The 25,188-nt window shown below is 37.8% G+C and overlaps 1 long non-coding RNA gene and 1 pseudogene across 2 annotated transcripts in view; both read right to left on the bottom strand.

Moving 5' to 3' along the window:
* Positions 1-25,188, bottom strand: part of LOC117098668 — a 183,483-nt gene that overhangs the window by 42,289 nt on the left and 116,006 nt on the right. The window lies entirely within an intron of this gene.
* LOC117099533 lies at positions 2,954-3,097 on the bottom strand (annotated as a pseudogene).

Here is a 25,188-nt window from a genome sequence, read left to right as displayed (position 1 = left end):
GGCTGGGGTACAGTGTCGCAATCACCACTCACTGCAACCTCCACCTCCTGGGCTCAAGTCATCATCCCCCCACTTCAGTCTTCTGAGTACCTGGGACTACAGGTGCATGACATGCCCAGCTAATTTTTTACTTTTTTTTTTTAGAGACAGGGGCTCACTATGCTGCCCAGGGTGGTCTTGAATGCCTCGTCTCAAGTGATCCTCCCACCTCAGCCTTTTAAAGTGCTGGGATTACAGGAGTGAGCCACCAGGGCCAGCCTATAACAAATTATTAATATCATCTTCTTTGCAAAGAAAAAATAAGGCATCAAGTTCTTGTATCTCCTGAAAATCAAAATCTCCAAGTATCTTAAATTGAAAAAATATAAAATGCATACATTCAATATAATAATTAGTGGGATATTATTATGGCTCATGCATTATATAAGCTTCCATCTCTAATGCATTTTTGCATTGTTTTCTTTTTCCTTAGGTTTCACTATTACTTTCCAATTATTTCTTTCGATTTTTATTATTACATAAATATTATATTTTAATATATAAACATTAAGCATAGGGATGAAAATATGGTCTGGGCCCTACTTACTGAGATGATAAAAATGTTCAAATAACTTAGATTCTATCCACATGTGGCTACAGAACAACTGAAATGTGGCTAGTGCAACTTAGGAACTTAATTTCTAATTTTATTAAGTATCCATTAATTTAATTTAAATAGCCTCATTTGTCTAGTGGCTACCATGCTGGATAGCACAGATCTAGACTGATCAAACCTCAGATGGTTGGAAACACTCTGCAACATCCTTCCTATGCTTCTGTCTTCAAATGATCATTAGTAACATTTTAGATTTTATTAAATAATTCCAAAACCAAACAAAGTTCAGATTTAACTAAATGAAAACATCAATGGTACACGTGTGTGTGTGTGTGTGTGTGCACGCACATGTGTCTATGTGCATATTCAAAGTTTTCCATTTGCTCAGATGTATTTCCTGTCATGAGTGCTGTAATAAGAATAAACATGTGCCCATTTCTTGCCAAACAACTTAAGACAAACACATGCAAAAACAACCTGGAAAAAACAGTAATAAGTAATTATGTGTCTGTGACTGTAAAAACTGAAAGACTTAGAAGACAAAAGATTGAGAAGACTTCTTTCACTAACTCTAGCCACTATGGCTTCCTAAAGAAGATAATAACGACCTGTGTAGTGACAACTCTCTACTAAGGAAACACCATTTCGAGGCATTTATCATTTTTTTTGATGCCCTAATCTAAAGGCCTCAGGTAAAATTATTAAAATTTTACTATAGAATAACAAGAGGTGCATGCCTTTTCTGAATTAAATACCTTTGCTATATAAACCATAAGTAAAGGTTTTTGATGACATGTCTTAACTGCATTTTGATTTACTCTATTCTGGATGACTCTCTCTTTTCTCTTCATTATTCTCCCTCCCCTTTTCTTACCTAGTCTTACTTTTCATAGGCATATCTGCAATGTACGGTGTCTTTTTCCATTAAAACTCCCTACTTGAATATGGTAGTCATAGCATGGAGGGAACGCAAATCTTAAACTTTTCATTCTCTAGGTTGTTTCCAATTACTGTCAAAAGCAGTGGTGACTTTTGTAAGGTGGATGCTTGTTCATTAGAAAGTGGCAATGAATTTCCTTCACATAAACCATTGAACTATCATGAGATGGTAACGACTTTCTGTCACTCCCAACCTAGGTCTAATCCAAACTCCTGACCTAAAGGTGTAAAGGCTTTGTAGATCATTAGTGATTCCCCTGCAGCCATCAAGTGCCAATTCTCTAGTCAGAGGGCACCTAAAGTGAAAAAGTATTGTGCACCTTTTAGCATTATTGGAAAACATGATAGGATTTACTAAGCTAAAGTGCTTAACATTTTCTACAAATTAAACATTCTCTGTATTTTCAATGTGAGGCTAAAGTAATCATATTAATATGATTTAAAATACTTTATTGTAATTGCATTTTTATTGAAACTGTTTCATGAACTCCTAGTAAGGACACTAGTCCAGTGCAGTAGGGCAGAAATACATTTTTTCATTTATTCTGGTATATAAAATGAACTTTCCTGAACTAGGAACCAGATTGAGGGAAAAAGGGTGGTTCTAAATGCTAATCTCAAAGTAGTTTTGCTTATATGATCGGAACAACTGAGTTTCCTTATCCTTTTTCTGAATTATTCTTTTAAAAATATTTTAAAATCATATATATGTGATTTAAAGGTGAATGAAGAATAAAGTCCTTGAACCAGTTTTTCTGATACTAAATTAGCAAAGTTTATGGTCTAAGAGTACTTTTTCAGCTAAGTAAGCGTGGTCAAATTTTCAAGCCAATGGAAGCTTTGGATTTCAGGTTACCATGCAATGCTTTGCAGCCTCAGTGAAAATAATTTGATTAGTTTTTTTCTCTTTCTGTTCACTTGTAAGCTTGAAACAAAACTATGAAAAACAATAGGTTAGTTATCCCAAATGACTGTAATTTCAGTTTCAGTTTTGGGGTCTATCAAACCAAGGCATTATCTATTTCATGCTTTCAAACATATTATTTATGGAACGATATACTTCTGAAATACATATTCCTTTGGAAAATGATTTGCTTCAAGAAAGGAAAGAGCAATTGAACTATTTACTAAATACAATAACATCTTGACATATTTAACTAGACCACTACACAATATACATAATGGAAGCATTAATCATTTTATCTGGAAGTAAGGATCTATTAATGATTCTATTACAGCACCCAATTTTAAGTCTTTATTTGTTGAAAATATTTCATCTGAAAAATCAACTTGATGGCAAAATGTGATTGAATATGAATAATTTCTTATCTTCTCTTTTTTCCTTGAAAATTGGTGATTTTAGGCTCTAGGGACGTATATGTTTATAATTATTCAATTATAATTGAATTTAATGACAGAAAGAGTATGTTGAAACATATTAATATATTATAAATTTATGGTTAACAGCCAATAAATAGCTCATGTTGACATGCAATTGCCGTAGCAATTTAAAATTCCTATTAGCTTCTACACTTAATCTTAGCCAAAAGGCCGAGAAGCGATCCTATTAGCTTCTAAAGACAAATCTTTCTCAAAGTGGCAGACATCTTAACAGTGATCTCCAGTTATCACATCTCCATCATAGCTAGCACTTTGTAAGTTGATATTCTCTTTGCTAAACTGACCAAAGTCAATATATTCTCCAATTATAGCTGGATGAACCTGACAGCTTGTATCTTCTTTCTGAAGGTTGTCTGCCTCATTGAGTAGCCTGCACAGACAAGCTGCCAGAACTTCATTAATACCTGGGTTGCTTTTTTATTGTTTAGGGGAAGTGGTGTTTATCTGTTAGATCATTCAGTGTTGTATACTTTCTTGTGCAGGGTAACTTTTTTATTTTGAGTTACATTTATTTTCCTCTAGAATTCTGAAAATTTAGCCAGTAGCCAAACATTTTTGCTTTGTAGTTTGTTGTATTATTTTCTTCCTAGGTTGTAATCCCTAAAACAGTACACTGTGCTTATATTCCACATTTAACATTGGAAGTATTTACAGATATGTTTACCCTCATACTAATACTTGAAGTTAAATTAAAAAGATGGTATTATAATCATTTAACCAATAAAACATTTGAAATGCTATACTTAGAAGTTAATAATTTGCTGAATATCCACCTGATTATTGCTGAATATTTTTGATAATATTTTGTATTTAAAATAGCAAAGCAGTTTTTTTTTTTTTTTTGAGACGGAGTCTTGCTCTGTCGCCCGGTCTGGAGTGCAGTGGCCGGATCTCGGCTCACTGCAAGCTCCGCCTCCCGGGTTTACGCCATTCTCCTGCCTCAGCCTCCCGAGTAGCTGGGACCACAGGCGCCCGCCACCTCGCCCGGCTAGTTTTTCGTATTTTTAGTAGAGACGGGGTTTCACCGTGTTAGCCAGGATGGTCTCGATCTCCTGACCTCGTGATCCGCCCGTCTCGGCCTCCCAAAGTGCTGGGATTACAGGCTTGAGCCACCGCGCCCGGCCGCAAAGCAGTTTTTTAAATATAAATTCTGGGCCCTCTTCAGAGGAGACATGACTAATTTTGCACAGCATGTAACATAAGTGTCTTGTCATCTTCTTTAGGAAGCCACTCTAACAGTGGCTACAGTTAGTGAAAGAAGTATTCTCAATCTTTATCCTTCTGTCTTTTAGCTCTTAAAGACAGATACATAATTATGTATTGCTCTGTATTTCTCAGGTTTCTTTTTGTATGTGTTTATCTTAAGTTGGTTGGCAATGAATAGGTACATGCTTATCTTCTTATAGCACCAATTACAGGAAATACCAATGTGAGCAAATTGAAAACTTTGAATACACACAGACGCACACACACACACCTGTGCAACTGACACTTCGGTCTAATTAAATCAGAGCTTTGTTTGGTTTTCGAATGACTTACTGAAATCCAAAACAGATATCAGAAGAGTTATTAGTGATCATTTAAAGACGAAGCTTAGGTGGGATGGTACAGAGTGATCTCAACCATCTAAAGTTTGAAAATTGGTGATTTTAGGCTCTAGGGACTTATATGTTTATAATTATTCAATTTTAATTGAATTTAATGATAGAAAGAGTATGTTGAAACATATTAATATATTATAAATTTACGGTTAACAGCCAATAAATAGCTCATGTTGACATGCAATTGCCGTAGCAATTTAAAATTCCTTGAGCTTCTAAAGACAAATCTTTTTGAAAGTGGCAGACATCTTAATAATGATCTCCAGTTATCACATCTCCATCATAGCTAGAACTTTGTAAGTTGATATTCTCTTTGCTAAACTGACCAAAGTCAATATATACTCTAATTATAGCTAGATCTAGATTATAGCTAGATCCAATTATAGTCTAGATCTGTACTATCCAGTATGGTAGCCACTAGACATATGAAGTTATTTAACTTTTAATTAATAAAAATTAAATAGGGACAGAACAATTACAGAAGAGAAATAAATAAAGGGCACCTAAATTGGAAACAAATAAGTCAAATTAGCCTTGTTTACAGATGACATAATATTATATTTAGAAAAATGTAAAGACACCACCAAAAAAAAAAAAAACTGTTAGAATTGGTAAACAAATTTAGTAAAGTTGCAGGATAGAAAATCAGTAGACAAAAATCAGCATTTACAAATACCAAGAGCAAACAATCTGAAAAAGAAATCAAGAAAGTCACACCATTTACAATACCTACAAAGAATATGAAACACCTAGCAATCAATTTAACTGAAGAACTAAAAGGCCTATACAAGGAAAACTATAAAACACTGATGAATGAAATTGAAGAGGACACAAAAAAATTGAAAAAATATTACATGCTAATACATTGGAATAAATAATATTTTTAAAATGACAATTCTACCTAAAGCAATTTACAGATTCAATGCAATCTCTATTAATACACCAATATAGGCTGGGCACAATGGCTCACATCTGTAATCCCAACACTTTGGGAGGCCAAGATGGGCAGATCACCTGAGATTGGGAGTTTGAGACCAGCCCGACCAACATAGAGAAACCCTATCTCTACTAAAAATACAAAATTAGCCGGGTGTGGTGACACATGCCTGTAAACCAAGCTACTCAGGATGCTGAGGCAGGAGAATCGCTTGAACCCGGGAGACGGACATTGTGGTGAGCCGAGATCATGCCATTGCACTCCAGCCTGGGCAACAAGAGCAATACTCCATCTCAAAAAAACAAAACAAAACAAAAAAACATAAGTCATCACAAAAATAGAAAAAATAATGCCAAGATGTATATGGAACCACAAAGACTCCAAATAGCCTAAACAATCATTAGCAAAAGGAACAGAGCCAGAGATAGCACACTTTGTAGCTTCACAATATACTACAAAGCTATAGTAACCACATCAGCAGGGTACTGGCATAAAAACAGACACAGAGAGCAACAGAACAGAACAAAGAACCCAGAAATAAATTTACACATACACAGCCAACTCATTTTCTTTTTTTCTTTTTCTTATTTTTAATTTTTATGGGTATATAGTAGGTGTATATATTTGTGAGGTATATGAGATGTTTTAATACAGGCATGCAATGTGAAATAACCACATCCTGGAGAATTGAGTATCCATCTTCTCAAGCATTTATACTCTGAGTTACAAACAATCCAATTACACCCTTTAAGTTATTTTAAAATGTACAATTAAGCTATTATTAACTACAGTCACTCTATTATGCTATTAAATAGTAGGTCTTATTCATTCTTTCTAACTACTTTTTGTACCCATTAACTGCCCCCACGTCCCCTACCACCACTACTACCCTTCCCAGGCTCTGGTAGCTATCCTGCTATTCCCTATGTCCATGAGTTCAATTGTTTTGATTTTTTGATCCCAAAAATAAGTGAGAATATAAGATGTTTGTCCTGTGTTTCCCTTATTTCACTAAATATATTGATCTCCAGTTCCATCCATGTTGTTGCAAATGACTGGATCTCATCTATTTTTATGGCTGAATAGTACTCCATTACGTGTATGTACCACATTTTCTTTCTTTATTCATCTGGTGATGGACACTTAGGTTGCTTCCAAATCTTAGCTAATCAGTGCTGTAACAAACACAGGAGTGCAGCTATCTCATCGATATACTGACTTTCTTTGGTATATACCCAGCAGTGGGATTGCTGAATCATAATCACTCAATTTTGAGTTTTTTGAGGAACCTCCAAACTGTTCTCTATAATGGTTGTACTAATTTACATTCTCACCAACAAAGAGTTGCGGAGAAAGGGTTCCCTTTTCTGCACATCCTTGTCAGCATTTATTATTGCCTGTGCTTTGGTTATAAGCCATTTTAGCCGGGGTGAGATGATATCTCATTGTAGTTTTGATTTGCATTTCTCTGATGATCAATGATATTGAGCACCTTTCAATATGCCTGTTTGCCATTTGTATGTCTTCTTTTAAGAAATATCTATTCAAATCTTTTTCCCATTTCTGACTGGATTATCAGGTTTTTCCTATAGAGTTATTTAAGTTCCTTATATATGGGGCTATTAAGCCCTTGTCAGACAGATAGTTTGCAAATATTTTCTCCCATTCTGTGGGTTGTCTCTTCAAATTGTTGATTGTTTCCTTTGCTCTGCAGAAGCTTTTTAACTTGATGTGATCCTGTTTTCCATTTTTGCTTTGGTTGCCTGTGCTTGTGGGGTATTCCTCAAGAAATGTTTGCCCAGACCAACGTCCTGAAGATTGTCCCTTATGTTTTCATGCAGTAGTTTCATAGTTAGAGATCTCAGATTTAAGTCTTTAATCTATTTTGATTTGATTTGCTGTATATTATGAGAGCTAGGGATCTAGTTTCATTCTTCTACAAATGGATATCCAGTGTTCCCAGCACCAGTTTCATACTTCTGCAAATGGATATCCAGTTTTCTCTTACTGAAGAGACTGTCTTGTCCCCAGTGTGTGTTCTTGGCACATTTGCCAAAAATGAGTGCACTATAGGTGTGTGGATTTCTTTTGTGGTTATCTATTCTGTTCCACTGGTTGGTCTATTTGTCTGTTTTTATGCCAGTGCCATGCTGTTTGGGTTACTATAGTTCTGCAGCATAATTTGATGTCAAGTAGTGTGATTCCTCCAGTTTTGTTCTTTTTGCTTAGGATAGCCTTGGCTATTATAGGTATTCTGTGATTCTATATAAATTTTAGGAGTTTTTTTCTATTTCTGTGAGGAATTTCATTGGTGTTTTGATTTCATCTATAGATTTGATGCAATCTGCTTTGGGTAGTATGAATATTTTAACACATTTATTCTTACAACTGATAAACATGGAATACTTTTCATTTTGGGGGTGTCCTCTTCAATTTCTTTCATTAGTGTTTTACAGTATTTGTTACAGAAAACGCCCACTTCTCTGGTTAATTCCTAGGTATTTAATTTCATGTGTGGCTATTATAAATGGGATTTTTTTAAAATTTCTTTTTAGATTTTTCACTGTTGGCATACAGAAATACTACTGATTTATTTTTATACTTTAAATTCTAGGGTACATGTGTACAATGTGCAGATTTGTTACATAGGTATACGTATGCCATGTTAGTTCACTGCACCCATCAACTCATCATTTACATTAGGTATTTCTCCTAATGCTATCTTTCCCCCAGTCCCCTACTCCCCAACAGGCCCTGGTATGTGATGTTCCCCACCCTGTGTCCCAGTGTTCTCACTGTTCAATTTCCAACTATGAGTGAGAACATGCAGTGTTTGGTTTTCTGTCCTTGTGATAGTTTGCTCAGAATGATAATTTCCAGCTTCAATCATGTCCATGTGAAGGACATGAACTCATCCTTTTTTATGGCTGCATAGTATTCCATGGTATATATGTGCCACATTTTCTTAATCCAGTCTATCATTTATGGACATTTCGATAGGTTCCAATTCGTTGCTATTGTGAATAGTGCCACAATAAACATATGTGTGCATGTGTCTTTATAGTAGCAGGATTTATAATCTTTTGGGTACATACCCAGTAATGGGATCACCGGGTCAAATGATATTTCTAGTTCTAGATCCTCGAGGAATCACTACACTGTCTTCCACGATGGTTGAACTAATTTACACTCCCACCAACAGTGTAAAAGCATTCCTATTTCTCCACATTCTCTCCAGCATCTGCTGTTTCCTGACTTTTTTTTTTTTTTTTTTTTTTTGAGATGGAGTCTCGCTCTGCCGCCTGGGCTGGAGTGCAGTGGCCGGATCTCAGCTCACTTCAGCTCACTGCAAGCTCCACCTCCCGGGTTCACGCCATTCTCCTGCCTTAGCCTCCCCAGTAGCTGGGACTACAGGCGCCCGCCACCACGCCCGGCTAGTTTTTTGTATTTTTGAGTAGAAACGGGGTTTCACCGTGTTAGCCAGGATAGTGTTTCCTGACTTTTTAATGATTGCCATTCTAACTGGCCTGAGATGGTATCTCATTATGGTTTTCATTTGCATTTCTCTGAAGACCAGTGATGATGAGCATTTTTTCATGTGTCTGTTGGCTGTATAAATGTCTTCTTTTGAGAAGTGTCTCTTCATATCCTTTGCCTGCTTTTTGATGGGGTTGTTTTTTCTTGTAAATTTGTTTAAGTTCTTTGTAGATTCAGGACATTAGCCCTTTGTCAGATGGGTAGATTGCAAAAATTTTCTCCCATTTTGTAGGTTGCCTGTTCACTCTGATGGTAGTTTCTTTTGCTGTGTAAAAACTCTTTAATTAGATCCCATTTGTCTGTTTTGGCTTTTGGTGCCATTGCTTTAGTGTTTTAGTCATCAAGTCTTTGTCCATGCCTATGTCCTGAAGGGTAATGCCTAGGTTTTCTTCTAGGGTTTTTAGGGTTTCAGGTCTAAAATTTAAGTCTCTAATCCATCTTGAATTAACTTTTGTATAAGGTATAAGGAAGGTATCCAGTTTCAGTTTTCTACATATGGCAAGCCAGTTTTCCTGGGACCATAAATAAGGAATCCTTTCCCCATTTCTTGTTTTTGTCAGGTTTGTCAAAGATCAGACGGTCGTAGACGTGTGGTGTTATTTCTGAGGTCTCTGTTCTGTTCCATTGGTCTATATATCTGTTTTGGTACCAGTACCATGCTCTTTAGGTTACTGTAGCCTTGCAGTATACTTTGAAGTCAGTTAGTGTGATGCCTCCAGCTTTGTTCTTTTTGCTTAGGATTGTCTTGGCAATGCAGGCTCTTTTGTGGTTCCATATGAACTTTAAAGTAGTTGTTTCCGGCTGGGCGTGGTGGCTCAAGCCTGTAACCCCAGCACTTTGGGAGGCCGAGACGGGTGGATCACGAGGTCAGGAGATAGAGACCATCCTGGCTAACACAGCGAAACTCCGTCTCTACTAAAAAGTACAAAAAAAAAAAAAAAAAAATAGCCGGGCGAGGTGGCAGGCGCCTGTAGTCCCAGCTACTCAGGTGGCTGAGGCAGGAGAATGGCAGAAACCCGGGAGGCAGAGCTTGTAGTGAGCTGAGATCCGGCCATTGCACTCCAGCCTGGGTGACAGAGTGAGACTCCGTCTCAAAAAAAAAAAAAAAAAAAAAGTAGTTGTTTCCAAATCTGTGAAGAGAGTCATTGGTAGCTTGACGGGGATGGCACTGAATCTATAAATTACCTTGGGAAGTCTGGCCATTTTCAGGATACTGATTCTTTCTATCCATGAGCATGTAATGCTTTTCCATTTGTTTGTGTCCTCTTTTATTTCATTGAGGAGTGATTTGTAGTTCTCCTTGAAGAGGTCTGTCACATCCCTTGTAAGTTGGATTCCTAGGTATTTTATTCCTTTTCTAGCAACTGTGAATGGGAGATCACTCATGATTTGGCTCTCTCTTTGTCTGCTATTGTTGTATAGGAATGCTTGTGATTTTTGCACATTGATTTTGTATCCTGAGACTTTGCTGAAGGTGCTCATCAGCTTAAGGAGATTTTGGGCTGAGACAATGGGGCTTCTAAACATACCATCATGTCATCTGCAAACCGGGACAATTTGATTTCCTCTTTTCCTTTGAATACCCTTTATTTCTTTCTCTTGCCTGATTGTCCTGGCCAGAACTTCCAACACTATGTTAAATAAGAGTGGTGAGAGAGGGCATCCTTGTCTTGTGCTGACTTTCAAAGGGAATGCTTCCAGTTTTCGCCCATTCAGTATGATATTGGCTGTGGGTTTGTCATAAATAGCTCTTATTATTTACAGATACGTCCCATCAATACCTAGTTTATTGAGAGTTTTTAGCATAAAGGGCTGTTGAATTTTGTCAAAGGTCTTTTCTGCATCTATTGAGATAATCATGTGGTTTTTATCATTGGTTCTGTTTATGTTATGGATTACATTTATTGATTTCGGTATGTTGAACCAGCCTTGCTTCCCAGGGATGAAGCTGACTTGATTTTGGTGGATAAGTTTTTTGATGTGCTGCCGGATTCGGTTTGGCAGTATTTTATTGAGGATTTTCGCATCAATGTTCATCAGGGATATTGGTCTAAAATTCTCTTTTTGTTGTGTCTCTGCTAGGCTTTGGTATCAGGATGATGCTGGCCTCATAAAATGAGTTAGGGAAGTTTCCCTCTTTTTCTGTTAATTGGAATAGTTTCAGAAGGAATGGCACCAGCTCCTTTTGTACCTCTGGTAGAATTCAGCTGTGAATCCATCTGGTGCTGGACTTTTTTTGATTGGTAGGCTATTAATTATTGCCTCAATTTCAAAGCCTGTTATTGGTCTATTAAGAGATTCAACTTCTTCCTGGTTTAGTCTTGGGATGATGTACATGTCCAGGAATTTATCCATTTCTTCTAGATTTTCTAGTTTATTTGCATAGAAATGTTTATAGTATTCTCTGATGGTAGTTTGTATTTCTGGGGGGTTGGTGGTGATATCCCTATTATCACTTTTTATTGTGTCTATTTGATTCTTCTCTTTTCTTCTTTATTAGTCTTGCTAGTAGAACATCAATTTTGTTGATCTTTTCAAAAACACAGCTCCTGGATTCACTGATTTTTTTGAAGGTTTTTTTTTGTGTCTCTATCTCATTCTGTTCTGCTCTGATCTTAGTTATTTCTTGCCTTCTGCTAGCTTTTGAGTTTGTTTGCTCTTGCTTCTCTAGTTCTTTTAATTGCGATGTTAGGATGTCGATTTTAGATCTTTCCAGCTTTCTCTTGTGGGCATTTAGTGCTATAAATTTCCCTCTACACACTGCTTTAAATGTGTCCCAGTGATTCTGGTACGTTGTGTCTTTGTTCTCACTGGTTTCAAAGAACATCTTTATTTCTGCCTTCATTTCGTTATTTACCCAGTAGTCATTCAGGAGTGGGTTGCTCAGTTTCCATGTAGTTGTGTGACTTTGAGTGAGTTTCTTAATCCTGAGTTATAATTTGATTGCACTGTGGTCTAAGAGACAGTTTGTTGTGATTTCTGTTCTTTTACATTTGCTGAGGAGTGCTTTATTTCCAATTATGTGGTCAATTTTAGAATAAGTGCAACGTGGTGCTGAGAAGAATGTATATTCTGTTTATTTGGGGTGGAGAGTTCTGTAGATGTCTATTAGGTACGCATGGTGCAGAGCTGAGTTCAAATCCTGGATATCCTTGTTAACCTTCTGTCTCATTGATCTGTCTAATATTGACAGTGGGGTGTTAAAGTCTCCCATTATTTTTCTGTGGGAGTCTAAGTCTCTTTGTAGGTCTCTAAGGATTTGCTTTACGAATCTGGGTGCTCCTGTATTAGGTGCATATATATTTAGGATAGTTAGCTCTTCTTGTTGAATCAATCCCTTTACCATTATGTAATGGCCTTCTTTGTCTCTATTGATCTTTGTTGGTTTAAAGTCCGTTTTATCAGAGACTACGATTGCAATCCCTGCTTTTTTTGCTTTCCATTTGCTTGGTAGATCTTCCTCCATCTCTTTACTTTGAGCCTATGTGTGTCTCTGCATGCAAGATGGGTCTCCTGAATACAGAACATCAATGGGTCTTAACTCTTTATCCAATTTGCCAGTCTGTGTCTTTTAATTGGGGCATTTAGCCCATTTACATTTAAGTTTAATATCGTTATGCGTGAATTTGATCCCGTCATTATGATGTTAGCTGATTATTTTGTCCATTAATTGATGCAGTTTCTTCATAGCTTCGATGATCTTTACAATTTGGCATGTTTTCACAGTGGCTAGTATTGGTTGTTCCTTTCCATGTTTAGAGCTTCCTTCAGGAGCTCTTGTAAGGCAGGCCTGGTGGTGACAAAATCTCTCAGCATTTGTTTGTCTGTAAAGGATTTTATTTCTCCTTCACTTATGAATCTTAGTTTGTCTGGATATGAAATTCTGGGTTGAAAATTCTTTTCTTTAAGAATGTTGAGTATTGGCCCCCACTCTCTTCTGGCTTGTAGGGTTTCTGCCAAGAGATCCACTGTTAGTCTGATGGGCTTCCCTTTGTGGGTAACCCAACCTTTTTCTCTGGCTGCCCTTAACATTTCATTTTTTCCATCATTTCAACCTTGGTGAATCTTACAGTTAAGTTTCTTGGGGTTGCCGTTCTAAAGGAGTATCTTTGTGGTGGTGTCTGTATTTCCTGAATTTGAATGTTGGCCTGCCTTACTAGGTTGGGTAAACTCTCCTGGATAATATCCTGAAGTGCTTTCCAGCTTGGTTCCATTCTCCCTATCACTTTCAGGTACACCAATCAAACGTAGATTTGGTCTTTTCACACAGTCCCATATTTCTTGAATGCTTTGTTCGTTTCTTTTTACTTTTTTTTCTAAACTTGTCTTCTTGCTTTATTTCATTAATTTGATCTTCCATCACTAATACCCTTTCTTCCACTTGATTGAATTGGCTATTGAAAATTGTGCATGCATCACGAAGTTCTCATGTCATGGTTTTCAGTTCCATGAGGTCATTTAAGGTCTTCTCTACCCTGTTTATTCTAGTTAGCTATTCATCTAATCTTTTTGCAAGGTTTTTAGCTTCCTTGCGATGGGTTAGAAACATGCTCCTTTAGCTCAGAGAAGTTTGTTATTACCAATCTTCTGAAGCCTACTTCTGTCAACTCGTCAAAGTCATTCTCTGTCCAACTTTGTTCTGTTGCTGGCAAGAAGCTACAATTCTTTGGAGGAGAAGAGGTGCTCTGATTTTTTTTTTTTTTTTTTTTTGAATTTTCAGCTTTTCTGCTTTGGTTTCTCCCCATCTTTGTGGTTTTATCTACCTTCAATCTTTGATATTGGTGACCTACAGATGGGGTTTTGGTGTGGATGTTCTTTTTGTTGATGTTGATGCTATTCCTTTCTGATAGTTTTCCTTCTAACAGTTAGGTCCCTCAGCTGCAGGTTTGTTGGAGTTTGCTGGAGGTCACTCCAGACCTTGTTTGCCCAGTTATCACCAGCGGAGGTTGCAGAACAGCAAATATTGCTGCCTGATCCTTCCTCTGGAAGCTTTGCCCAGAGAGGCATCCTCCTGTATGAGGTGTCTGTTGGCCCCTATTGGGACGTGTCTCCCAGTTAGTCTACACAGGGGTCAAGCACCAAGTTGAGGAGGCAGTCTGTCTGTTCTCAGAGCTCTAATGCTGTGCTGGGAGAACCACTGCTCTCTTCAGAGTGTCAGACAGGGACACTTAAGTCTGCAGAAGTTTCTGCTGCCTTTTGTTCAGCTATGCCCTGCCCACAGAGTTGGAGTCTATAGAGGCAGTAGGCCTTGCTGAGCTGTGGTGGGTTTCACCCAGTTCGAGCTTCCTAGCCATTTTGTTCACCTACTGAAGCCTCAGCAATGGTGATGCCCCTCCCCCAGCCTGGCTATAGCCTCGCAGGTCGATCTCAGACTGCTGCACTAGCAGTGAGTAAGTCTCCATGGGCATAGCAGTCACCAAGCCAGGCACAGGAGAAAATCTCCTAATCTGCCAGTTGCTAAGACTATGGGAAAAGGGCAGTATTTAGGCAGCAGTGTCCCATTTTTCCAGGTACAGTCTGTCATGACTTCCTTTGGCTAGGAAAGGGAAATCCCCCAACCCCTTGCACTTTCCGGGTGAGGTAATGCCCTGCCCTGCTTTGGCTCACCCTCTGTGGGCTGCACCCACTGTCCAACCAGTCCCAGTGAGATGAACCAGTACCTCAATTGGAAATGCAGAAATCACCCGTCTTCTGTGTCGATCATGTTGCAAGCTGCAGACTGGAGCTGTTCCTATTTGGCTGTCTTGGAATGGAAACTGCTACTGATTTTTGTATGTTGAGTTTGCATCCTGCAACTTTACTGAATTTATCAGTTCTAATAGTTTTATTGTGGAGCCTTTAGGTTTTTCCAAATATAAGATCATATAATCAGAAAACAAGGATAATTTGACTCCTTCCTTTCCAATTTGGATGCCCTTTACATATTTCTGTTGTCTGACTGCTCTAGCTATGACTTCCAATACAGTGTTAAGCAACAGTGGTGATGGTGGGCATCCACCAAGGCCTTCAGTTTTTCCTCATTCAGTATGATACTAGCTGTGGGTCTGTCATGTATGGCTTTTATTATGTTGAGGTGTATTTCTTCATTACCCAATTTTTTAGGGTTTTTATCATGAAGAGATATTGAAATTTATCAAATGCTTTCCCAGTATCAATTGAAATGATCATTTGGTTTTTATCCTTCATTCTGTTGATAGGATGTATCACAATGATTGATTTGCCTACGTTGAACGATTCTTGCATTCCAGGAATAAATCCCACTTGGTCATGATGAATGCTCTTTCTTATGTATTGCTGAATTTGGTTTGCCAGTATTTTCTTGAAGATTTTTGCATCAATATTCACCAGAGATTCTGGCACATAGTTTTCTTTTTTCTTCCTTTTTTTGTGTCTTTGCCTTGTTTTGGTATCAGGGTAATAATGGCCTTGTAGAATGAGTTTGCAAGTATCCCCTCCTCCTCTATTTTTCAGAAGAGTTTGAGTAAGATTGGTAGTAGTTCTTCTTTAAATGTTTGGTAGAATTCAGCAGTGAAGCTACTAGGTCCCAAGCTTGTTTTTACTGGAAGAGTTTATTATGGTTTCAATCTCATTAATAGTTATTGGTCTGTTTAGATTTTGGATTTCTTCCTGGTTCAATCTTGGTAGGTTTTATGTGTTTAAAATTTGTCCATTTCTTATAGATTTTACAATTTATTGGCACATAGTTGCACATAGTAGCCACTAATGATCCTTTGAATTTCTGCAGTATCAGTTTGTAATGTCTCCTTTTTGATTTCTGATTTTATATATTTGGATCTCCTCTCTTTTTTCCATGTTAGTCTGGCAAAACGTTTGTCAATTTTTTTTAACATTTCAAAAAAACAATGTTTTGTTTCATTGATCTTTTTGCATTGTTTCTTTCATTTCAGTTTCATCAGTTTCTGCTCTGGTCTTTATTATTTATTTTCTTCTACTAATTTTCAGTTTGGTTTGGGCTGCTCTTGCTTTTCTAGTTCTTTAAGTTTCACTGCTAGATTGTTTATTTAAAATGTTTCCTCTTTTTTCATGTAGGCACTTATAGCCATAAGCTTCCCTTTTAGTACTGCTTTTACTGTATCCCAAAGGCTTGGGTATGTTATGCTTCCATTACCATTTGTTTTAAAAAATTCAATTTGCTTCTTAATTCCTTCATTGACCCACTAGTCATTCAGGAGCATATTGTTGAATTTCCATGTATTTGTATAGTTTCCAAAATTATCTTGTTATTAATTTCTAATTACTCTCCATTGTGGCCAGAGAAGACAGTTGATATTACTTCAATTTTGTTGAATGCTTTAAGATTTGTTTTGTGACCTAACATATGGTCTATCCTTGAGAATGATCCATGTGCTGAAGAAAATAATTTGTATTTTGCAGCCATCAGATGAAATATTCTGTAAATATCAATTAGATTCATTTGATCTATAGTACAGAATAACTATAATATTTCTTAATGATTTTCTGTCTGGAAGATCTGTCCAATGATGAAAGTGGGGAATTGAAGTCTTCAGCTATTGTTCTATTGGGCCCTATTTCTCTCTTTAGATCTAATAATATTTGCTTCCTGTATCTGGGTGCTTGTGTTGGGTGCATATATAAATTGTTATAACCTCTTGCTGAATTGACCCCCTTAATCACTATATAGTGACCTTCTTCTTCTCTTTTATAGTTTAGGTCTTAAAATCTATTTTGTCTAATATAAGTATAGTCAATCCTGCTCTTTTTTGATTTTCATTGGAATGGAATATCTTTTTCCATCCCTTTATTTTCAGTCAATGTGTGTTTTTATAGGTGAAGCATGTTTCTCATAGGCAACATATCAGTGGCTCTTGTTTTTTCAATTATTCAGCTATTCTATGTCTTTTGATTGAAAAGTTTAGTCCATTTACATTCAATGTTATTATTAATAAGTAAGGACTTATTCCTGCCATTTTATGATTTGTTTTCTGGTTGTTTTATGGTCTTCTCATCTTTCTTTCTTTCCTTCCTGTTTTCCTTTAGTAAAGGTGATTTTCTCTGGTGATGTAATTTAGTTTCTTGCCTTTTATTTTTTGTGTCTTCATTGTGTTTTTTGGTTTGAGGTGATTATGAGGCTTGCAAATAGTATTTTATAACCTATTATTTTAACCAGATAACAGCACTATTTACATAAACAAACAGGCAAGCAAAAAGAAAACTTGTAAAAACTCTATGCCTTAATTTCATTCCTCTGCTTTTAATCTTTTTGGTTTTTTAATCTATACCTTCTTGTACTATGTCTTGAAAAGTTGTTTTAGTTATTATTTTTTATTGGTTCATCATTTAGTCTTTCTACACAGTTACAGTGTTATAATATTCTGTGTTTTTCTCTGTACTTACAATTGCCAGTGAGGTTTTGTACCTTCAGGTGATTACTTATTGCTCATTAATGTTCTTTTTTTTCTGATTAAACTACTTCCTTTTAGCATTTCTTGTAGGACAGGTCTGGTGTTGATGTAATCCCTCAGCTTTTGTTTGTCTTGAAATGTCTTTATTTTTCTTTTATGTTTGAAGGATATTTTTCACTGAATATACTATTCTAGGGTAAAAGAATTGTTTCCTTCAGCACTTTAAATATGTCATAATATTCTCTCCTGGCATGTAAAGGTTCCACTGAAAAGTCTACTGTCAGATGTATGGGAGCTCCATTTTATATGGTTTCTTTTTTCTTGCTGCTTTAAGTATCCTTCCCCTATCCTTGATCTTTGAGAGTTTGATTATTAAATGCCTTGAGGTAGTCTTTTTTGAGGTTCAACTTTGATATTGATATCTTTCTCTAGGTTTGGGAAGTTCTCCATTATTATCCCTCTGAATAAACTTTCTACCCCATCTCTTTCTCTACCTCCTCTTTAAGGCCAATAACTTAGATTTGCCCTTTTGAGGCTATTTCATAGATCCTGTAGGGGTGCTTCATTGATTTATATTATTTTTCCTTTTGTCTCCTCTGACTGTATTTTCCAATAACCTGTCTTCAAGCTCACCAATTCTTTCCTCTGCTTGATCCATTCTACTATTAAAGGACTCTGAAGCATTCTTCAGTATGCCAATTGCATTGTTTAGCTTCAGAATTTCTGCTTGATTCTGTTTAACTATTTCAATCTCTTTGTTACAGTTATCTAATAGAATTCTGAATGCCTTCTCTGTGTTATCTTGAATTTCTTTGAGATTCCTCCATAACACTATTTTGAATTTTTTTGTTTGAAAATTCAAATATCTCTGTTTCTCCAGGATTAGTCCCCAGTCTCTCATTTAGTTCATCTCATGAGGTCACGTTTTCCTGGACAGTGTTGATGCTTGTAAATGTTCTTTGGTGTCTGGGCATTGAAGAGTTAGGTATTTATTGTAGTCTTCACTGTCTAGGTTTATCTGTATCCATCCTTCTTGGGATGGCTTTCCAGATATTTGAACTGACTTAGGTGTTGTGATCCAAACTATATGTGCTTTAGGGGATACCCCAAGTCCAGTAGCACTGTGGTTCTTGCAGACTCATAGAGGTGCCACCTTGACAGTCTCGGACAAGATCCAGAAGAATTATCTTGATAATCAGGCAGAAACTCTTGTTTTCTTCCCTTACTTTTTCCCAAACATAGAGTCAGTCTTTCTTTCTCTCTCTCTCTCTCATTCTCTCTGTTTTGAGCCACCTAAATCTGGGGGTGGAGTAACAAGCATCCCTGTAGCCAACACAACTATGATTCCACTGGGTAAGACCTGAAGCCAGCACAGCACTGGGTCTTGTCCAAGGCTTGCTGTAACCACCCCCTGGCTACTTTCCATGTTTGCTCAAGGCTCTGGGGTCCTACAATCAGCTGGTAGCAAAGCCAGGCAGGACTCTGTCTTTCCCTTCAGGGTGGTGAGGTCTCTCAGGTCCCAGGCGGGTCCAGAGGTGCCATCCAGGAGTTAGGGACTAGAGTCAAAAACCTTAGAACTCCACCTGGTGTTCTGTTGTACTGCCACTGAGCTGACACTCAAACCAGAAGATATAGTCCTTCCCATTCTTCCCTCCCCTTTCCAAAAGCAGAGGAGCCTCGTGTGGTAGCCAACACCACCTTAGGTCACAAGAGGACTGCCAGACTACCTCTGATGTTCCTTAAGGCCCAAAGGCTCTTAAGTCAGCTTGTCCAGAACTGACATCTAAAAGTCAAGTCCTGGGGTTGGGGACCCCAAGAGCCCACCTGGTGCTCTACCTCCCTGTGGCCATGTTGGTATCTAAGATGCAAGACAAAGTCCCTTTTACTTTTCCCTCTGCTTTTCCAAAGCAAGAATTTTGCCCCATAGCCACCATAGCTGGTAATGTGCTGAGTCTCATCTGAAGCCAGCAAGTCTCAGAGTCTCACCCAAGGCCCTTGATGTAGTTACCTGGGTACTGATGCTTATTATTCGAGGGCACAAGGATTCTTCAGCAAGCAGGTGATGAATGCTGCCAGGACTGGGTCCTTTCCTTTAAGACTGCATATTCACTTCTGGCCTAGGGTGTGTTTACAGATGTTATCCAGGAGCAAAGCCTTGGAACAGAGGCCTGGCAACTCTAACTGGTGCCCTATCCAGCTGTGGCTGAGCTGGTATCCAAGACACAAGACAAAGTCCTCTCCACTCTTCTCATCCTCTCCTCAAGCAGAAAGAAGCGGTCATTTTTGGAGCCATGAACTGTGCAGCCTGAAGTTAGGGTAGGTGACAACAGCACCCCCTTAGCCGCCTCAGCTACTGTCTCAGGATGTTGCTGTCCACTGGCTCTGGGCCTAGTTCAGAACTAGGACTCACCTAAGTTTTGCAGTTTTAATGTCCTAGACTGCCTTTCAAATTCATTTACAGACAGAGAGGACCGTATCCCTCAGTGGCAAGGTTTGCAGTAACTTAAGTTCCAACTGCTGGGATTCCCCTCTGGCTAGGGTTACATCAGCTGAGTTTGGTCTCGGTTTTTCTTTCTGCTCTAACAGGATAGCATTGAATTCATGGCCTCACAATTGCTGTGCTCTCTGCATCATACTGCTGCTGTGGGGGATGGGGAAGGGTAGCAGTTCAGGACTGTTTTTCCTATCTCTTCAGTGCCTCTTTCAGTGATACAAAGATAAAACTAGCTACTATGAGGGCTCATCTAACTTCAGGTTCTTCTAAAGGTAGTTTTGTTTGTTTGTTTGTTTTTCTGTGTAGATAGTTAAATTGGTGTCCTTGTGTGGGGAATGATCTGTGGAGCATTCTATTCCTCCATCTTGCTCTGCCTCTCTCCAGTACAACTAATTCATTTTCAACAAAAGTGCCAAGAACATACAATGGGGAAAGGAGAGTCTCTTCACTAAATGTGCTGGGAAAACTGCATAACAATATTTAGAAGAATGAAACTAAATTCCTGTCTCTCACCATACACAAAAATCAAATCAAAATGGATTAAAGACTTAAATGCAAGGTCTAAAACTAAAAAACTATGAGAAGAAAACATTAAGAAGTGCTCCAGGACATTTATATAGGCAAAGATTGTTTGGGCAGGATCTCAAAGCACAGGCAACCAAAGCAAACATAGACAAACGGGATTATATCAAGCTTAAATGCTTCTGCGCAGCAATGGAAACAATTAGCAAAGTGAAGAAACAACCACAGAATGCAAGAAAACATTTTCAAACTATCCATGTGACAAGACCAGAATGTATAAGAAGCCCAAACAACTCAATACCAAAAGATCATAAAAATAATATATTTTTTGAGACTCCGTCACCAGGTTGGAGGGCAGTAGCATGATCTCGGCGCACTGCAACCTCTGCCTCCTGGGTTCAAGCAATTCTCCTGCCTCAACCTCCTGAGTAGCTAGGATAACAGGCACGCACCACCACACCCAGCTAATTTTTTGTATTTTTAGTAGAGACAGAGTTTCACCATGTTAGCTAGGATGGTCTCGATCTCTTGACCTCGTGATCTGCCCACCTCAGCCTCCCAAAGTGTTGGAATTACAGGCGTGAGCCACCATGCCTGGCCAATCTATTTTAAAAATAGGCAAAAGGTCTGAATAGACATTTCTCAAGAGAAGACATGGGAAAGTACTCAACATTACTAATCGTCATTGAAATGAAAATCAAAACTATTATGAGATATCATCTCACCCAGTTAGAATAGTATTTATAAAAAGACAGGGAACAACAGCTGCTGGTGAGAATGTGGAGAAAAGGGAACCCTTTTACACTGTTGGTGGGAATGTAAATTACTACAACAACTATGAAGAATAGTACAGAGATTTCTCAAAAACCTAAAAATTGATCTACATATGATCTAGCAATTCCACTACCACTTATATATCTAAAAGAAAGGATATATATATATATTGACTGGTTAATGCATAATTATTCACAACAGCCAAAATATAGACTCAACCTAAGTGTCCATCGATGGACTAACGGATAAAAAAAAGTGGTATATATACACAATGGAATATTATTTAGCCATAAAAAGTATGGAATTCTGTCATTGATAGTAACATGGATGGAAATGGCAGTTGTAAAGTGAAATAAGCCAGACACAGAAAGACAAATATTGCATGTTCCAATGATATAGGAAAGCTAAAATATCAAATCTCACGAAGATAGGAGTACACTGGTGATTATCAGAGGTTAGAAAGGGTAGAGGAGAGGAGGGGTGAAGAGAGATTAATAGGTACAAACATATAGTTTGATAGAATAAATAAGACTTAGTATTTGATAGATCAGTAGGATCAGTGTAGTTCACAGTTATCTATCGTATATTTCAAAATAGCTAGAAGAGAGTAATTGAAATGTTTCTAGCATAAAGACAAATATTTAAGGTGATACTATCCCAATTACACTGACTTGATCTTTACAAACTACGTGAATGTGTTAAATATTCACATGTACCCAAAAATATGTACATCTATTATGTATCCATAAAAAACAAAATTAATAAAATGGGAAGAACTAAATAAAATTAGAAATTTAGTTCCTGGGTTGTACTAGTCACTTTTTAATTGTTCTATAGCTACATTTGAATAGTGTCTACACTTATATGGAACATTTATATCATCTCAGAAAGTAATATTGGACAGAACTAATCCAGGCCACATTTTTATCTCTAGGAAAAAAAACTCAATTTTAAAATTATATATCACGTTAAGAAGCTTTTAGATGCTCGGGAGGCTGAGGCAGGAGAATGGCGTAAACCCGGGAGGCGGAGCTTGCAGTGAGCTGAGATCCGGCCACTGCACTCCAGCCTGGGCGACAGAGCGAGACTCCGTCTCAATAAAAAAAAAAAAAAAAAGAAGCTTTTAGATGCATATATCACAAACCCTGACTCAAACTGACTTAAATAACAAGGCTTAAACTCTCTTAAGTGCAAGCCACAAGGCAGGCTAGGTCTCAGATTAGGCTGAACCCAGTATTTCCGTTTTATTTCTCTGGACTCCCCTTCACTGTCCTCTCATCTGAGTTGCTTCAAAAGAGCTTCATTGGTGACAGAAAAAAATGGCTATGACACTTTTCAGCTTCATAGTCACACAACTTGAAATTAAAAGAAGAGAGAAAAGTACTTCTTATCTCTTCTGAGTCATAAAACTAATTCCTTAAAGTTCCAAACAACCCTCCTCCCTTGCATTCACCAACCCCATATATATCCCATATCCCTGCCTGACAGAGGAACTGATTCAGGCTGCCTGGCTAGGCCTATATTCCTGAACAATTCTTTCTAAAAGGGTGAGCTTGATGAGTCTTAGACCAAACACAACCTTCTCCGAGGAGTCTGGTTGTAGTAACCTGTCTGAAGCACTTGGACAACATGATATGATATGGTTTGGCTGTGTCTGCACCCAAATGTCATATTAAATTGTAGTTCCCATAATTCCCACGTGTTGTGGGAGGGACCCCGTAGGAGGTAACTGAATCATTGGGGTGGGTCTTTTTCATGCTGTTCTTGTGATAGTGAATAAGTCTCATGAGATCTGATGGTTTTATAAAGCAGAGTTCCCCTGCACATGCTCTCTCTTGCCTGCTGCCATGTAAGATGCCCTTTTGCTCCTTGTCTTCTGCCATGATGTGAGGCCTCGCCAGCCATGTGGAACCGTGAGTTCATTAAACTTCTTTCCTTTATAAATTACCCAGTCTCAGGAATGTCTCTATTAGCAGCATGAGAACAGAATAATATATGATGGAAGGACAGCTACCTGAAAATTTGAGGGTATCCTTATGGAAAAGCAAAGGGGATAATGAATGCTGGATAGGCAATCATAATGTCCACTATAGGAAGATAAAAACTTCATTTTATTTTACAACTTTTATACATTCACTAAGACTTCCTTTGAAACGTGACAATTTAGGATGCAGTGTTCCCACCCACTTGCCCCTAAAACACGCAAGCATAAAAATAAACAGCCCAAACATCTCTATTTTTAAATTGTGTGAGGTGTTGACACTTGAGTGGGTAGACAAAAGTGAGGCAAGTGACAAGGGTTATGCTACCATGGAAGAAAATTAAAATATAATATAAAAAGAAATATCTAATCTGGGGAGGAGGTTACAGAGAGGAATCCAAATTAACATATGTAAGAAAATATTCTGTCCCAAGGCAGATCTTTAACAGTTCTCTCAACCATAATCTAATTTGTGTCCTCTGGAGTTAAAAAAAAAAATCTGATATATTAAGCAAGTCCCCAGAGATGGTCAATGTCAGTGCCAGAACTCAAACCAGATTGAACTCTCAAGTTCATTCCAAATCCCTTCGTGACAGCCAGTATGTCCAAGCCAAAGTCTACAGACCATATATTTTCTGTTCAAACCCAATATCAACATGCAGTAAGGAGCAAAGCATCATGAGCAAGGTACAGTGTTAAGTGCTGCTTGGGGAGAAAAGATATACACTTAAACATATACATCTGTGCGTGGAAACATATACAGAGTGCTCAAGCAAAATTCAGACAAGGAGCTCCACTGGGGTGCAGAGGTGGGGAGAAAAGAAGAGGAGAAGTCAGTAACTACAGTTCCAAAATAAATGAAACAAAAGGGGAAACGATTATGGATCTTGGTAAATGCCAGGCAGTTTGGTGCTTCAGGCATATGAATCTGAGAAGAATCAAGATGCAAAGTTTTCAGAAGGAGAGTCTTAACTCCTCACTTATAAAGCACTTCGTAAATTATAAAATACTTCCACATTCATAAATTCCAATAGTAGCTACCATATAGTGTGTCAGATATTCTGCACGCACTGTCAATCCTCACTGTAGATGGTATCACAGTCTGCCCTTTGCAGATGAGGAAACTGAGGCTCATATGGGTCATATGATTCGACCACAGTCATACAGTGAAGGAGAAGAGAGGTAACTCAGACCCAGATCTGTCTGACCCTAAAGCCTGTGCTCTTTTCACTACATTGTGATTCCTTTCATTATTTTCCTTTACCCTCAAATTGATATTTAGAGTTAGTTAAGAGTGTGAAACTCTGTAATATTTCAACTGAATTGAGTTAAGCGTTACACAGTAAGGAGATCAATGCTTTGAAAAAGCATAACCAATAAAATGTTATTTGTAGGAAATGGGCGACAAAACTTTGTATTTTTGTAAATCACTGGCAAACACAGGCTATACATTCCTGGGTGATGAAGATGCCAGATAAGTAGCATTGATCCTCTATGGAAAATCCAGAATCCCTCTGGAAAAAATAAAGGACATTTGGTTTTATGTGTATGATTGCCTGGGATTGCCCTTCCTCTATCCAGAGTGACGTCCATCCATATGAATGGAGAGACTACTGCAAAGGAACATATTCAGAAACAAATACAGAAGGAATTATACTAGGATTCCAGAGGCATAGGATTGAGCCTTAAAAGTGAAAAGAGAGAGGAAAATAATATTCAGAGAAATAAAGTGCAGCTGTATATCTTAGGTTACCTAAACTAGCCTACAGTTCTTATCAATGGACAGACAGCAAGGGTTTAAGATTCTGAAGAAAGAAACGTACTATGAACACAGAACTTTCTCCATTGAATTGTAGTAGTTGCATACATCTGCCCTAGTATTATATTATGTTTTGCATTTACCCTATATACATGTGCTGAGTAACCACGTCCCTAAAAACATAAATAAAACCAAGGGGAGACACTAATGGCAAACTTCTTTCAAATGGAATTCTGTTGTTTTAAAACCTGATAGTTCTTTGCC

Source organism: Trachypithecus francoisi, unplaced genomic scaffold (genome assembly GCF_009764315.1).
Source record: "Trachypithecus francoisi isolate TF-2019V2 unplaced genomic scaffold, Tfra_2.0 Lachesis_group16, whole genome shotgun sequence".
Classification (NCBI taxonomy): Eukaryota; Metazoa; Chordata; class Mammalia; order Primates; family Cercopithecidae; genus Trachypithecus; species Trachypithecus francoisi.
This window is presented reverse-complemented; position numbering and strand designations above follow the sequence as displayed.